At 44.0% G+C, this 11,758-nt stretch overlaps 1 protein-coding gene across 5 annotated transcripts in view; it reads right to left on the bottom strand.

The window, feature by feature from the left end:
• The window catches only part of ptprsa (protein tyrosine phosphatase receptor type Sa), a 168,520-nt gene extending 158,835 nt beyond the window's left edge, over nucleotides 1–9,685 (bottom strand). For 3 of the 5 annotated variants that reach the window (XM_084012037.1, XM_084012036.1, XM_084012039.1), the window contains exon 1: nucleotides 9,633–9,684. The gene's annotated coding sequence lies outside the window, so the exon portion shown is untranslated. Of the gene's footprint in view, nucleotides 1–9,632 lie in introns of all 5 variants that reach the window. The other 2 variants (XM_084012035.1, XM_084012038.1) reach the window with 2 other exon arrangements.
• Between the last annotated feature and the right edge of the window lie 2,073 nt (nucleotides 9,686–11,758).

Below are 11,758 nucleotides of genomic sequence, written 5' to 3'. Positions count from 1 at the left end.
GATCAACAGTGATGTTTAGTGCAAGTACCCATTATGCATCCAGCTGCATCATAATATAACAAGGACAAGTGTCCTGTGAAAATGCTACTTATTTATAATCGTTTAATGGATATGAATTAATTTTCAGTGGCCGCTCGACCGTGACACGTCCTGTTTGTCCTTGTTGCCATTTCAATTTAAAAAAAACAAACAAATCAAATTAGCATAAACTAACTAAAATAACATCAATTCAAGAAATCAGTTGCAATAAAAGTAAGTCTTGCTCCAGTAATTCCTCATATGCCAAATTAGAGAGAAAAATATGACAACCAATCACATTGGCTTTTGAGCTGAAACACAACCTGATTGGCCAGTAGAATTTGAATTTGAATGGTGTCTGCTTTGTCCAGTAGGGAGGCTGGAGACACATCCATCCACTGACCCAAAGTCAGTTACCACCAGGCAACTTGAGCCCAAAATGACTATACGTTTTCTGGCCGAGGTCGTTCACTTTTCATTACTTTTGTTTGAGATTGTATTCTGATTGTGGGATTTACAAGGCCACTGTGGCCTCTGAACAGAGAATAAAGCTGTCCCCGAGCCCAGCTACAAGTGCTCAGCTGAAAAACTCTTGGTGGTTGTTGGCTTCGTCAAATCACCTTCCAGGATCGTTAAGGACCAGGGTGTATGATGGGAAACTGAAGGGAATGAGATTGAATTTGGCAGCCTTTTTGGAAGGGGGGGGGGCTACAATTTGTGAGGCACAGCGCATCAAATGAAAGGCCTCTCCTACCCAATTGGAAGCAGAGTAGCAATATATTATGTGTGAACTTTTCAAGGTATGCAGGCAGTAATGGATGGGAACAAGCCCCCTTTAAAAAAAAAAAAAAAAATGACCCATCTTAGCTGTGTGTTGGCAGGAAGCCATCCCGAGCCACAAGCAATCCTCCACTGCCCTCTCTCTGCTCTTTGTTTAAAGCCCAGCGTGACATGTAACACACCATAAAGAGGTGTAGAGGGGTGTGTGAGTGTGTGGGAAGGGAGGGGGGGTCTAATCAATTTAACTGGTGAGTAAAAATCATGAGTTTATGTTACGTAGATTTCTCCCTTGGCCTCTTATTCACACCAGCCGACCCCTTATTTAATCAGACCGGTAAATCTTAGCAGCGAGCCGGAGCTCTTGCTGCCATTCCCCTGGTGGCGGCGAGGCCTTAACATGGTAAATTTCACTCGGGTAGGGAAATGCGCTCAGTGGCCGAGGCTCGTGCTTTGGAAAGGATAAAAAGAGCACTTACCGCCTGACATGTGCAATCCATAACAGAATAATGAGACTCCTCCATGCTAGGAGCTCTCCCTCCCCTCGCTCCACTCTTTTTTTGTTGTTTTCCTTGAGAGTGTTTCATAGACGCCATGTAACTTCATAGAGCGGAAGATGCCGCGACCGCTCGAGGGGAAAGCGCTTAATCGCTCGCGTCTTGTTACCGACTCGTGTAACAGCGTGTTCTATGCGAAGATGCTTCCGAAGCGACCGGTGAACCTTGTTGGAAGGACCGGCCTTCCCGTCTGTCAGCCGCTTACGTCTCCGAGTGGAGGTGATCCTCCACCGCCATGTCCGCTTATCACGGCTTCACGAACAGGAAACGCATTAGGAGTGCTTCTCAAATTCTACAGAAGTGGTTGAACGTTATGTTTGCATGTATTTTAAATGATTTGAACAGGACATGGATGTCCGTAGACACATACAAAATAAATAAGCAGAGCTATCTATCAAAAATGACTAAAACATACATCACTTGCTTTTCATATAACCTGCCTGGCCTATATCAAAAATATGTTTGCTACCATTACAAGGTATGAATTAATTAATGATTTCATGTCGTAACCTATTTTTATGTAATGTCTTGTATCTTTCTATTTTACGATGTGTTATGTCGCTCTATATTTGAAGACTGCGGATGGAAATTCTTGCTTCTCGCCAAAGCCGGCATGTTTACACAAAGTGATGTACACCGTTGCCCATAAAATTGGAATATTTAGTTTTCAGACACAATCCTCTGTTTATTCCTATTTAAATGCATCATTGATTGCTTTTGACCAGGCGCAATGATTACATTATATGTCCCAATTACCCAGGTGAATTAACATTTGTTTGGCACTATTAAAGACAAGGCATTTGCAAGGTATTGCAACTTCTTGGGCGACCCCATATTTGCACCAAGTGTTCATCAATATGAATTGTGCTCTCAAAATAAACAAATATAATAAAGAAAAAAAAACATTTTAGACAAGTTTTTCCTTCAATGTATCACTGCTTCTTATTACGGCTCGCAACTCAAACTCACACAAAAGAGCCAAGTGTGACAAATTTGTTCACGCTGTCAAAGTTCAGCCTGTCACAATTTATGTGCATATTTACAATTCTTTCCCCCGGTCCTGTTTTTAACTCCATGTGAGACTCAAGAAAAAAAAAAGGACGTTACTTCTCCTCCTTATTGTCTCCCTGCTCCTCTCCGTTCATCTGTCACCCCTAGGGGTTGAGGCACAATCACCTCCGATAGCAGCGGCCCATCGCTCACTCTGTCCCTGGAGGCGACAGCCCACTTACTGCCAAGCTCGCGCTCAAATGGAGGACATTTCATCACCCCACCAAAAACACAATTAAAAATCACACGAGCACAGCGCCCGGCAAGTCGACGTCGAAGGCCCCTTCGAGAGCCAAGTCACAACTTTAGTCACTCTGAGCACCGCCTCGCCCTCCCCCCCGGATATTTACTCTCTCCCCTCGCAGTCGACTGTTTGTCAGCCGAGTCGGGGAAGTACGACGGGTGTGTTTCAGTGTGAACAAGACACTGTGAAGAAAGAGAGATAGTGGACCAGCACTCAGTGCTTACCCATCTAGGACCGAGGTCCTTTGGTGGACATGTAGCCTCAAGTTAGCTGATAAGTGACTGTGCTCAGGGCGCGAATCCCTTTTCTTTCTCCCTGAAGGCCCAAAACGAAGAATAGCATTGCCGGGGGTTACACCAACATATACTGTACACATACAAACACACAGCAAGCAGGAACACAGGCAGACTGATGGCTATTAGAGTGCAGTGATGCTCCCTCTTATCTCCCGCCACGATAAGAGATCTACAAAGCGCTCGAGAGCGAGTATGAATTCATTACCTTGATACACAAGCGAGCGCCGCGATAGACGGGGGTTTGTGAAGGGAGACGGCAGCTCGGTGGGCGTACTGGGAGCGGATGGGGAACGCAATGGATGGGGAGAGCATCAATCTGTTAGCTCTCTGCATTTTCAGGGATTTTGGAGCCATCCAGGAGTTGCACTGTGGTGCTAAGACTAAGAAACTCTTTTTGTCCCCCTAGACATACACTGGTACAACACCTCCTTGCTTTGACAGGGGGAGACACACACACACACACACACACACACACGGACTAACTGCACCGTTCCCTAAGCTGCTGGACTTTTCTCTAATGTGCACTTTCACGTTTTAACGTAATAATTTTGTTTTTAGATGTTTGAGTTTCTATCTATCTATCTATCTATCTATCTATCTATCTATCTATCTATCTATCTATCTATCTATCTATCTATCTATCTATCTATCTATCTATCTATCTATCTATCTATCTATCTATCTATCTATCTACCTACCTACCTACCTACCTAGCTACCTAGCTACCTACCCACCCATCTTTCTACCTACCTACCTATTTACCCATCTATCTACCTACCTACAATTCTAACTACCTACCTACCTAGCTGGGAAACACACGTGTTTGCGTACAAATGGACATCACATAGTACTTCCTAACAACAGGCCTCTTCCACACTTTAATTCACGTCTTACATTTGTAATTTCTGTGTCCCACAGGTGTTGTGTTTTGAAGTGCTTTACCCTTCAGACGAATGTGAGCAAAGTCCCATTGTTGGGCATCCAATCTGTCATTAAATGCATCCCGGCATGATTGTACGATGAGACTCCCCACTTAGCGAGCCCAACAATGGTCTTTGTGGCGGAGCCATCAGATAAATGCCTAAATTAAAGAGTGCTAGTTGTTAGTGCACTGCATCAGAGTCGGTATGAACCCCCTCGGAGGACATTTTTTTATGTTACCAAACACTTACTTACTCCTGCCTCCTTTCTTTCTTCTTCATCTCTCTCTCCCCCCCTCTCTCTCTCTCTCTCTCTCTCTCTCTCTCTCTCTGTGAGAGTGTTTCCCCTCCAGCTCTGTTGAACTCGGCTGACATTCGGAGGCAGGTGAAAGAGTGCAGCTAAATAAACCAAAGAATTTCAAAAAAAGAGCGAGGACAGAGGGAGACAAAAAAAAAAAAGAAAAGAAAAAGAGGGAGTGTTAAGTATTACTGTGTTTAACTGTGTGTCTGTGTTTATAAGTGCTGTTTTATAGGTCGCCCACTGCTGCAGTACATTTCAATTTCCACGCTGGCATTACCGGACGGAGCAGACGGTTAGTTTAACCACGAACGTTGTAAACTGGTGAAGGTTTCATATGTTCTCCACTGGTGTGTAGCATGTGGAGGGCCAGACCACTATTTGCCTTTTTATAGCACACTGTGTTTTTCCACAGTCACGTTCCACCATGACTACAGCTACTGTATGCGGACTGTCGACAATCTGCAAGCACATTTTGATTTGTGGAGAATAATTTATTATTTTCATTTGCCTGTAAAGAACATGATGTATCTCAGGCGTATTATTTATTTAACGGTGGCAGCTTTAAATGATTTCATTCGTCTGTGTTTTATGTCTGTGTGAGCTCTTTGGTGTGGACATCATGTTTGGGGATCAAATTGGCTCAAATGCAAACAAACAGAAATAAAACGAAATAAAAAAAATCCCATATCAGCATTGTTGCAGTGGACATGCACGTGGAAATAAATCACACGTATGAAAACGCTGAAACAACCCCAGTGTATAATTTTTTGCTGTGTGGGGGTGTTTTTTATGCAGTGATATATATCATTACTGTGTATACATGTTGTGTTTGCGTAGCGTCCCCTTGAATATGTCTTTTGTAAGCGTGTGAGTGATTTTAATGGGCCACGTGTTGCCTCCCAAAGCGTGTCACTGTATACATTGTGTGTGCATTTTAAGTACCTGTAACACTTTTCGGGGTCACTGTGCGCATGCCGTGTGTGTGTGTGTGTGTGTGTGTGTGTACACCACAGAGAGGCGGGTGAGGCCAGAGAGGCCAGGAGTGATGAGTGATGCCAGAGGTGGTTTTTCTACCAAACCCCTCCGCTGCTGGCTTGCTGGCTCACTGGCTCACTAATGGCCTCCTCAGTGGGTTGGCTGACCGACTTGCTGGCTCTCTCAGTGCCTCCGTCTTCCTTATTTGGTAGCGGAGGGTGGCGGGCGGGTGGGGGGGGGGGAGGTCGATGTGAGAGAGCGGCGGTGCTCTGTTTACATGCAGGGGTCAGAAGGTCAGAGTGCCAGAGTGCCACGGAGAAAAAACAGATCACTTAAAGACAGTAAGGGTAGCGGGCGAGTCATTGCTTGGCGGGCCCGTCAGCCGGATGGATCAGGGGCAGATTCGCCCTGAAGGACTGTGATGGTGTTTGTGTGAGTGAGAGAGTACATACTTTGGTGAATCCCTGAAAAAAAAAAACAGGTAATTTCCACACACATACGCCCTCTGTTCCCTCTTAACCTTCTCTTGCTCTCGGGTCCCGGACAGTCGAGGGGAGTCGGTGGAAAGGAAATTAAAGGCAACTATCCTTATAGTTTTTCTCTTGTCCGCTTGGCTGCCTGCATGCCTGCCTGCTTTGCCTGCCTGCCTGCGTTCCCTGGGCAATGTTTATGCTGTGCCCTGCCCAGGACAGAATAGATTCGCCCACACAGCACTGTGCTCTCAACCAGAACCTAAGTAGGTCTGGCAAGCCCGAGCCACAGTCCCATTCACTCTCACTCCTCTGGATTAGGTCCTACGGTCCCCCGGGGGGCAACGCAGCAATGGTTGCATTAATAGACCTAAGATAGCGTCTCCTCTCCACCCCGCCCTAAAAAAATATCCATCCCAAGTTTTTTTCATATCAGCAGGTTGTTTATTTTGTTCATCCATCAGCTTCCCCCAAAATATTAGCAGGATCATTTTGCAACTACAAAGTGCATTCCAGCTGGTATAAAACATGCTGAACCTGACTCAACAGAACTAAACATGAGTTCAAACTATAACGGGTTGTCAGAATTGGTGGTTGAGCTGCACCGAAGATGTACCGAGGTTTGGATTTCCCCAAGTAAAAGAAAAAAGTTAAAAAAAATGGTAAAATGCCATCATAACATAACACAAGACATAAAAGCTGAAAGGGGACCTTTTAAAATGCATTAAAAAAAATTTCATATGCAAAATCTTTCATTTCCAAATGCCATGAAATTACATGCGCTGACATAATCAAATTCATTACCTCCAAACTTGAGGTCAATTGACATTTCTTTTAAATGCTGCTACGAATAAGTGGAGCGTATATAATTGAATAATGCAAATTCATCATGGTCCTTTTTCCCCCCTCTTCTCTCTTTATGGTATATATTCGGGTTGTTGTTATTACAGGGTGGTGGCCCATTATCCAGCCTGTCAGACTCCCAGTGCCGTGCGGAGGATAACACCACTCTGCGAGAACACAGTGCCTCTTGACGCCGGCTGTAAAGATTAGCGGAGCTTTGTTTAATTGTGCTGCTAACATCCGAACGGAGCCACTTAAAAGCTGCTGCTCCCTCTCCCTTAGAAAGTGTCTTTAAAGCTCAGCCAACAGTTGCTGCTGCTGCTGCTGCTGCTGCTGCTGCCTGTGCATTCAGGTGCAAAGTGCCTTTAGGGATTCGGCTCTAAATCAGGTACGCTCAGAGGAACCTGGAGGCTCCTCGAATCAGCATCGACTGCACAGGTAAGCATCGATCTGAGATGCATCTGTACATGTTGTGTAATCAAATGCCAAACGTTGAGTGTGCAAACGGAGAAACAAAGCATCCACAGGCCTCACTACTGGCCCCTGGGGGCCATGTTTTCCATTTTAAGTCAACCAGACTGAAAGAAGTGAACCAAACATCACTGATCTCACCAGTTGACATGAACCACATTAAGCATCCAATGATATTATTATTATTATTATTATTATTATTATTATTATTATTATTATTATTATTATTATTATTATTATTATTATTATTATCTAACTGGATATCTCATTGTTAGGCAAAATCAAATTTCAAAATAAAATTAAACTCCTCACTGGTTTTCTGCTTGATATGGTCAACATCACAAGTGAACACATGTTTTATCTGCAAGCAATTAAGACTCATCAATATGTAAGACAGGCAGCGAGTCTTAATGATCTTATTTTAATGTGCACTATGGGTGTGATGTCATTGCCGGCATTTTTAATGTGCCTCATTACTTTATGTGTGATGATTTTTTATTCATTTTTTTGCACATGCTACATGATTTTCAGCATGCAATCCTTTCACTGGTAGAAGCCACCTGACCTCTACATGACCCGTCATGAATTTTTAAAGCAGCCCAGGAGAGCATCACCGGCCACAAACAATGTTTAAGGATGAATATATAAATGAAACTTGTTTGGAAAAACAAATGTAAATTCTCCTTGACTCCGATGTGTAAATGAAACACAGTCGGGCAGTAAAAACCCCCACCGCTGTGCTCTTTCAGTTTCCAGCTTGTTGAGCCCGTGGTGGGGGGTCCAGATGTGCTATCTCGCCTCTCCACCATCTCTGCAGTCAAATGAATCGGGTCACCGAGGCCTCACTATCATCGTAGCCCAATATGCCAAATACAGCTGTTATTTTATGAGCCTGATGGCCTCTGGCGGCAGAGTGACGGGAAGCAGACCCCCCACCCCACCCACCCACCACCCGCACATGAAGGTGGGGGGGGGGGGGGAGGTCTGGGCCTGCATCTGCTGTGACACCCATTAGCTCGCTCTCATCCGCAGTTTCTGCATGTCTGCCGCTCCGCCGGCAGCACTAATAATCAAGTTATGATATGGAAATGAGGACGGGGATGTGCAGTGTATGTAATGGCAGTGGACTCGACCACAGTAGATATCTCAGATTGAAATTAAACTATCCACTGGACTGGAGCTCCAGAGATGAGGACATTTCGCCAGACAACCGAGTGATTACATTTTCGGCCTGATGGTGTTATATCTGGATGAGTAAAAATTAATCTACGCAGACATACAACATACACTATGTTAAATTAAATGCTGGGGGTTTCATTGCAAAATTGATAGCGATGATATGAAAAGCAAAACCAGATGTCTTATTTATAATAATAAAAAAACAGAGACTGTTTTATTGTGGTTGGCTTGTAGGAACTAAATGGGCTGTCACCCCATCCATGAAGAGATTTTCTATTCCAGTGAAAGTTAAATAAATAGACAAATGATGCAAGACTGAGTAGCGTTAGAAGAAGGAGCTGATTTCAATTATGGAAGGCCGAGGATGGGGTTTTTTTAGACTTTTTTGGACTCTACTAATCTCACGAGGATGCCGAACGCTGCGTGCAGTGCAAAAATAATGAGTTAATTAATTTCAAAGAGAGTATGTGTGGGAACCTTTTTTTTTTTAAATTGAATTCTGCATTTAATGATATGCACCGACGTGGAATATGAATGAAGTCGGGAGAAAAAAAAGTCAGGCAACCATTGGTACATTACACTTCTAAACTGAGGCGTGATGCTTTCCAGATCTGAAAAAGCGCCGACGCTTTGTTGAATAAAAGAATAGCGGCGGTACAGGAGGAGCTCCTCGGAGCCGACTTGCTGTGACAGGTAGATGATAGCTCTCTCGCTCTCTGCCTCAACTCAGCTGTCAATATGGATGGATGGGTTTAGCACCAGGAGAACAGAAATATGTGGAGGGGGGGGGATGACAGTTTACAGCGTGCCAGGTTATGGTGAAGAGTTAAGAAGGGGAAAATAAGGACGCCGGTCTCTCGGTATCACTTTTCAAACAAACTTGGATTCAATTCAGTGACTTTTGGTGACGCAGCAGAGGAATCTATTGATACGGGTGTTTTCCTCTATTGTTGTGATTAATTGCCTCCTGTGCACTGTGCGAGAGTCCATTAGTGACAGCAAAACATTATTTATGTGGAAAAATAGGAGTTATCGTCACCTCCTCAATCAGTGGAGGATAAGATGCTCTGTCACGGCCCCACTTTGCGAGTTGAAAACAGGTATTTTTTAATATTAAAAAAAGACTCCGCCTGTAGCATATTTGAATGAAAAGTGTCATCGCAAAATTGATGAGAAGATAAAGAAGCATGGGGTCGCGTCAGACCGTTTTTAAGTGGCATCTGCAGTGGGGTGAAACACGATAAGGACAAGAATAGAAAATATCTGATTCACATGGCATTGTGTCATCACAAATCTGCAACCACAGTATATAGAAGGAAGGAAGGAAGGAAGGAAGGAAGGAAGGAAGGAAGGAAGGAAGGAAGGAAGGAAGGAAGGAAGGAAGGAAGCAGAGAGCAATAAACAGATCTGAGGATTATTTAAAAAAAAAGGATGTATTTGTGCCCCACGATGTAAAAACAGTTATTGGAGAATCACATCACATTACTCTCCTAACAAAGCATGTGGGGGAAAAAAATATTAGCCAACCTACCACTGGGTTGTTTTCAAAATCTCTTTTGCTTCATATCTTCAGCAGCTCCATCCGCTTCTTCTTCTTCTTCTGCTTCTGCTTCTTGTTACTCGCTCACTTGCACCTTTTAAAGTAGACGGGGGAGAAAAAGCGGTAGAGGGAGTAAAAGAGAAAGAGGGGGGAAAAAAATGAAAGAGAAACATTAATGAAAAGGACTACTAAATGAACTGCCTCCTCAAGTGGTTGGTGGGGGAATTCACCAAACGCTGAGATGAGTTTCTCTCGCTCCTCTTTGCCCTTTGTGACCGCGGGACGACAGTTCTCGGGCGAAGAGGAGGCTTGGCGCTGATTGCCTGAGAGCAGTGGAGTGCGAATCTGCATGAAATCCCTGCTGGCTTAATTTTATATATATATATATATATATATATATATATAATTTTCTCCTTCACATCTCTAATGAGGCTGGTCCAACTGTGTGGCAGTGGGCATGAGAGCAGTCGATGCGTGTTCTATAGCAATTATATAGCAATTTGTGTATATGGAGGAATGCATCCATGTTTGAGCAGGCATTTATTTTATATCAGCAGTCATTATTATTCACACTGTTTGTGTGTGTGTGTGTGTGTGTGTGTGTGTGTGTGTGTGTGTGTGTGTGTGTGTGTGTGTGTGTGTGTGTGTGTTTCTACATGTAATGGTAAGGATTCCTGTGTGAGTTTCTATGCATGGCCACAGCAGCGTAGAATCAGTCGATATCCAGCATATAGTCTGTGGTCAGTTCGGCCGTGAGTCCACCCTAAGGAGCTTCCACTGAGCAGCAAAAGGAAGGTTATCTCCAGTGAAAGGTCAGAGGAGCTCATCATTACCCCCGTGCCCAGAGTCTCCTTCTAGATAACGATATGAATATCATTGGTGGGATGGACGAACAGGGGCGTGATCAATTAATATGGACAAGGAGGCCCCCTATGGGAGAGCTTCCCCCCTGAATGAGCTGCAGGGCTTGTTGTGGTAGAATTTCCAAAATAACAGACTTGAAAACACAACATTTATGCTAAGTTCTCGATGCACATCTCTATGCAGATAGACTGCAAGTAATGAGAACATATAATTCATTCTATGTTATCATGAGCATCATGAATTATGCTGACCGCTGCTGCTATCAAATGATCTGCTTCTTTAAGCAATTCAAATATGGAATTCATGAATTCAAAGGCAGAGTAGGTCATTTGGGAAAAACCACACACCACTGATACTTTGACTTTGAAAAAAGTCCCACCCCCCACCCCCCCTTCGCTCAGACCTCTGTTCAAAGCCGCTCCCCCGGAGCGCCAATCAGGAAGTAAACATTGACAGACAGGCAGGCCATCCAATTATTATCTCCGCCCTGATTTTTTGGATTGGACAGGGTTTTTACAGTCCTGCCACGCCCCCATTTTTATTCAGAGCATTTAATGTATTCATTTATATCTGTATGTTACGAAGATTTCAAGTAAATAACAAACTATTTCTGAATAGAATCGCCTACTTAACCTTTAAGTATTAGCATTTATGAAATGTTATTTTCTCAAAAGTCTTTACAAATGAAAGTTAATAAGAGTGATTTATGCTGTGCTGTAGGACGCAAAAAGGAAATGTCTGGCAACAGAACAGGAAACACATTTATCTGAAGGAGTCTTCGGCTCATGAACTGCTTGTAGACGGTATCCCAGCATCCTCCACTATTACCTCAATGACGGACGGTCAACGTGGACCTACATTCTGACAGTCCACCGGGGTCAGGTTGGCCCTTGCCAGCCAATGAGTGTCAACTAACAGGCCGTCTGCAGAAGGATCCCCCCCCCCCCCCACACACACACACATACACAAATACACTGAATGCTGTGTGTTATTGAATGCAGTTGCGAGCGTATAAATCATTTTGCACGAGGTGAGTCTGAAAGTTTGTTTAAAAAAATAAATGCCTTGAAATAAATTCATGTGTGGTTGGATGTGTGTGTCAGAGAGAGAGAAGAAAAAGCGAGGCCGATTCTGCAATACTTCCTCCTCCCACACGCTCGGCTGCCAAGACGAGCGCGGGGGAATTTGTTTAATGTACAGCATTTATTCACTGCACACACGCTGTTGCACTACCGCTTCCTCCGTCGCATGAG

The sequence above is a fragment of the Eutrigla gurnardus genome, assembly GCF_963514095.1.
Source record: "Eutrigla gurnardus genome assembly, chromosome: 6".
Classification (NCBI taxonomy): Eukaryota; Metazoa; Chordata; class Actinopteri; order Perciformes; family Triglidae; genus Eutrigla; species Eutrigla gurnardus.
The sequence above is the reverse complement of the archived record's forward strand: the minus strand, read 5'-3'. Positions and strand labels throughout refer to the sequence as shown.